The sequence below is a fragment of the Thermobia domestica genome, chromosome 17, assembly GCF_964235325.1.
Source record: "Thermobia domestica chromosome 17, izTheDome1.hap1.1, whole genome shotgun sequence".
In the NCBI taxonomy this organism is placed as follows: Eukaryota; Metazoa; Arthropoda; class Insecta; order Zygentoma; family Lepismatidae; genus Thermobia; species Thermobia domestica.
The window spans coordinates 76912774-76918773 of NC_137470.1; positions in this window are offsets into that span (position 1 = coordinate 76912774).

A 6000-nucleotide genomic window follows, 5' to 3' on the forward strand; every position below is an offset into this window, starting at 1 on the left:
GGGTGTCAAAATATTAAGGAATGATGTCATACTCTAGGAGGTGTTTTGTTCACAAATTCAACTTGAAATTCGTTGTTGTGACGTAAAATAAAGTAGGATGAATGGTTAGTCCAGTCAAGGTTCTCAAGCTCATTTCTTTCCTCTAGTTGTGACTCACTGTCTTATCACACCCACAGCAAAACTAGTGAATACCGCTATCAGCAGAAGGCGAGAAAAAGTCAAAATGTACACTTGACAAAAAGTCCGTAAGTACTCATTGCTCTTGCTGCTTGCTATATCAATGATATTTAATCATGTTTATTTTTGTTTTAGCTGTCAAGTCCTGCAAGAGACTGTTTTCCTTTCGTTTGATCTACATTCGACAGTCAGTGAACACTCATTTGCTGTAAACATTGTAGATAGCGACATTCTTCACTTGCGCTGCTATGCTTTAGTTTTCTCAGCATTTACTTCTAAACCCAAGTCACTGGAAGCGTTTAATAGGACCTCTGCATTTCTTTCTGTTGTTCTCCAATCATCCCCTATTAAATTTACATCATCAGCATATGTCATTACCTGGTGAACACCGTTCAATTCTAGGCCCCGGTTGCTATCTTTGATTTTCTTTGTAGCGTATTCCAGGACAAAGTTGAATAATCATGGCGACAACGCATCTCCTTGTTTCAGGCCATTTTCGACGTGAAAGCTCGTGGACAAAACTTTTCCTACCCGGACTTTACTTTCGGATTCATTTAAACATACCTTAATTAATCTAATTAGCTTTCTCGGTATTCCAAATTCTGTAAGGACGTTGTACAATGTTTTTCTCCAAACCGAGTCGTAAGCCTTTCTAAAATCAATAAATAGTTGATGTACCGGGGTATTGTATTCCCACTTCTTTTGGAATATTTGGCGAATGGTAAATATTTGGTCGATAGTTGATCGATTTCGGGTAAATGCACACTGATAATCTCCAATAATTTCATCTGCGTATGTGGTCAATCTTGCTAATAGAATGTTTGAAAGGATTTTATAGGATGTTGACAGAAGAGAAATGCCTCGATAATTATTACATTCAGTTTTGTCGTCTTTCTTGTGAATTGGAATAATGATGGATTCTTTCCATCCTTGTGGCAATTCTTCCTTGCTCCAGATAAGAAGAATGAGTTTGTGTATCTTGTTTCACAATTTTTCATCCCCAGCTAAAATTAACTCACCCGAGATTTCGTTTACACCCGGAGATTTTTGTCGCTTTAATTTCTTTATAGCGTTTTCTACTTCTATTCGGTTGGGTTCTGGAATATACGGTTCTGCGGTGTGTATCTCCCTTTCTCCACGCATGTTAATTTTTGGCTGCTTGTTAAGCAAATCGTCAAAGAAATCTTTCCATCTATTTAAGATGCTATCTGTATCCGTGAGAACTGTTCTGTCAGCTTCCTTTAATATATAAGCACGAGGTTGATAGCATTTCTTAAATTCGTTCATCCCTTATACATGTCCCAAATGTTTTTATTTTTACTATTATCTTCAAGTTCCTTAATTTTAGCTTTCAAAAAATTGCGTTTCTTTGTTCTAACAGTTTTGGAAGTTTCCCGCCTGATGTCTACGAAATTTTGTGTAACTATTTCTTTCGGATTTTGTAGCCAACGTCTTGTTTTCTCTTCTCTGCTAGTTTAATGCATATCTGGTCGAACCATGGTTTGTCCCTACGTATTTCCGCGTATCCTAATTTTTCTTTTGCTGAAATTTTAATACTATATCTAATTTCAATCCAAGAATCTTCAACACTAGTGCACTCCGAATCTTCTAAAGCCGAGAATATATTCGAAACTTCAATCTGGTATTCTTCTCTTGCCTGGCTCTCTTCTAATTTCTTTAAATTAATCTCTCCGTTTTCAGACATTGAATATTACCTTTGTTCGCGATAATATCTCTCCTATTTTCGCTGCTATCAGGTAGTGATCAGTGTCACAATCAGCCCCTCTAAACGACCGAACATCAATTATGCTAGATTGTCTTCTTCTATTAACTAAAACATGATCAATTTCATTATGTGTTTTTTCCGTCTGGTGAGGTCCAAGTGTATTTATGAACATCGCGATGTGGGAATTTTGTACTCTTCACGATAAGATTTTTGGATGTTGAAAAGTTCACGAGTCTAACACCGTTGTCATTACTTTCCGTATACAGACTTTCGTTCCTTATAATCGGTTTGAAAATACCTTCTCGTCCTATAACTCAACAAGTTTCAAACCAAGATGCGCAGATCGCTACGGAGCACTTCGTATTCCACCACCCTCCCCACTACTCTTCCATCCACTGATCTGGCCTTGAAAGTACCAGTGATACTAACTCAGCAAACTTATGCTTCAACAAATATCACCTGCTAAAATAAATGACAAATATCACCGTGTAGCCTTATACCTACAGTATCGACTCGTAATTCTCATATCAGTAGTCCATTTCATTTAATCCCGCTTTTGAAAATGCGTTGCGGTGGTAGCTCTTCGTATTCTACGGTAGTATATTCTGCGTATGTTCGTTATTAAGCTTTATAACGAAGAGAAACCAAAAGGCGAATGACTTAATTTTCTGGATTCCACATTAAAGACTGAACTGACAGCCGAGCCTACTAGAAAATTACGATACTGAACCAGGAGCAAATACAGAACGGGGGGCGCATCTTTCTGAAAGGGAAATATTTCTGTCTTACTTCAATGAGACGAGTTGACAAAAGTATTTTTGTCAATATAAGACAACAAATAAGCTTCTTTCAGTCTATTGTTAGTACAAACTATGTCTCAAGTGTTATAATGTTTAACATTTTGCGCCCCCCATCCTTCTGAGTAAGAATGAATAATTATTCAACTTCCAAGGCCGAAGATACAACTTGTGTTAAAAAAAAAAAAAACTATAACAACTGATAACTAGTAGAGAAAACTTTGTTCAACGATTTCTTTTATTTCAGCTAGTTCCTCTTCCAGAAGTGCGGATTAAAATATTTGGCATAGTTGCAATTAAAATATTTGATTTAATTATCACCCTAGTTATACGTTCGAGGTCCCAAAGGTCATGTGGGCCCCCTATTGTATTTATGAATATACATTATTTGGCATAATTTGAATGCAATTTATCTTAAAATCCTCATGTATATACCTTCTGCATCTGAATGCCACCCCCCCCAACTTTACAGAGAAATCGGCGCCCTTGGGTCGGGCCTAAATGCTAACTCGAGTCGGGTCTCACATATTTCTAACTCGAGTCGGGCCTCACATTATTAATTCACGGGCCCGGCCTGAGATGAAACCTACATTCACGCATCACATTCAGTACCGGCGTGTTGGCAAAGTAAGAGTGAAATAGGTGCAACAGAAACTGTTGGAGAAGGGCCACGTCTTTTTATTGTCCATGCAGGAGGGGAATTTGGGTTTGTTGATAATGCTCTATTATTCTTCAAATCTAAGCAAAAAAGTGGAGATTATCATGATGACATGAACAGTAGAAATTTTTCAAAATGGATCGGTGAAAAACTACTTCCTAATCTTCCCGAAAACAGCGTTGTTGTCGTTGATAATGCCAGTTATCACAATGTTCAAATCAATAAAAGACTATCTATGTCTTCACTTAAAAGCGACATGATACAGTGGCTATCAGCGACAGACAAACCTATAAACGAAACCGAAATTGAAGCGGAGAATAGAGTAAACACATTGTGGAGAATGAACAAAAGACAATTTTTCTTAAGAATTCAAAATGTACCTTATGTGAAACAATACGCGATTGACAAGAAATTTATAAACACTAGGCACACTATAATAAGACTTCCACCTTACCACGCAGACTTAAATCCTATTGAACTTGTGGGGGGGGGGATCAAGAGCAAAGCAAGGCAATGCATTTCCGATTCACTGGATGAAAAGAAAGTTATTTAATGAATATTCACCACAGAAATGGGTAAAATGTTGTGAACACGTAAAAGAAATTGAAGAATCTTACTTTGAAAGAGACGGGCTTATGGGTGAGCGTGTAGATGAACTGATAATTAGATTTGGTGAAACCGATACAGACTCAGATTCATCGGCCGATACAGACTCAGAGGAGTGGGAGAGTGAAACTGAAGGAGAAATGGAAAACATTTAGAAGGTGATTTCTGTTATCATTTATTTATTTATTTTTCATTAAGATTCATTGCAAACTTTTCCACCTTTTAATTCATATATTACGTTGGTAAGGAATACCCCTAATCATATTTAATTCATTTAATATTCAAAGAGAAAATATTAAAATGCATTAAAAATTTAGTGCAGTCAATATACAGCATTTACACTCAAATGTCGTAGAAAATCCTCAGACCATTCCGCTCCCTCCAGATTGCAACACTGCAAAACATCATCGTCGCGGAGAAGGGAGTGAGGAAATGTAGGATTAGGTGCGCAACAACTAGGCTGCAGCGTTCTGTTTACAAACTTTTTCACTTATACCTTTGCATTGAAATCCCCTAATGGAATTCTCATATGGTATCGCGGGAGTTGGTCAAATGTCCGTTCCACTTCTTTTATATCGTCATCCTTATCCTCTGTTGGGGCGTGCATATTTAAAACAATAATATCGCACCATCAGCCCTTAAGAGTAATAATGAAACTTACTTGTGGTAAGACCATCTAAAATATTATTTTCAACTATTTTTTTTTTTTTTTTTTGAAATGATGGAAGTTCCGTATTCCAATGATATCACGCTAACATCTAATGTTTGTTCAGGAGGAGGCGACCCGTTTCTTCAACATCAGCTTGAGATACAAAAATTAAATTAAGTTTTATACAAATTGACAGCATGTTCATAGAATTCTTGTGCAAAGTTAATTTGTGTAGCTTTATTATTACATTCTGAAGGTTTTATGTAACTAAGAAATGTATTTTTTCGATTGTACATGAATTCACATAATTCTTTTCTGTAACGGAGGTTACATCATGTCAGTGCCAAGTGAAGGCAAGTAACCGCCGTTACACCTTTTAAAAAGGAAATATTATATTTATAAACTAGTTATTGTAGATCAGAAACTAGTTATGTCTTCATTATTACACTCAGCAAGTTTGGTGCAAATAACACACCTATGTTCCATTTTACATGCATTCATTAATATTTTTTGTAACGGAGTTACATCGTGTTGTTACTCATCAAAACCGGCATAAGTTTAAAACAGTACCTATCTAGATAATACTTATTGCTTTCTTGAAAAGTACAAGTTTGCTTTTTCGTTTCTCCCCAAAATATGTTACTTTACTTCGTCCGCTAAATTGATACAAACCAGGGGCGGATCCAGGGGGGACGATCGCCCCGATCGCCCCTCAGAAGAGGAAACTTTTTTATTTTATATATAAATAAAACCCATCCCCGAGTTTAATGCTCTTAAAAGTAGCTCAAAGTACCAGTATTACAACCCACCGCCCTCCAGAAGTCCGTGCTGGATCCGCCTCTGATACAAACTACCCAAATTCAGCATATTTGAATGAAACTTTCACAATACGCGAAAAGTTTCATTCAATGATACAAATATATAACAAAGAGGTACAATAAATGCACAAATAAGTTGTTTTTATAAAATATAAAGATTACCAATTCCAGTGCAGATATCATTATTCTTCAGATTTCATATGTACATTTCTCGTGAAATTCCCACTTCTTGTGAAATTCTCAATTTTTCTTCATCCCCCCCTTAGGCCCCCTAGAAACTAAAATATTCATTTGTGTCCATTTTCCTGTGCGTTAGTTCCTGAAAGCTACAATCATGCCAAATTTCAACTTTCCACGTCAACCGAAAGTGCCTCTTTATTTTAGGTCAGTTGTAGTTTTATATATAGTTAGGATATATGGAACACAGACGTCTTCAGTGTCTATTTACGAATACATTTTAGAGGAATTATGGTAACCAAGAAAGTTCTGTCGCTTTTTTACCCACCACCTTCGAACATCGATATGTCACCTAAGACCTTCAAAAATTGTCCCCATCAACATCGACGACC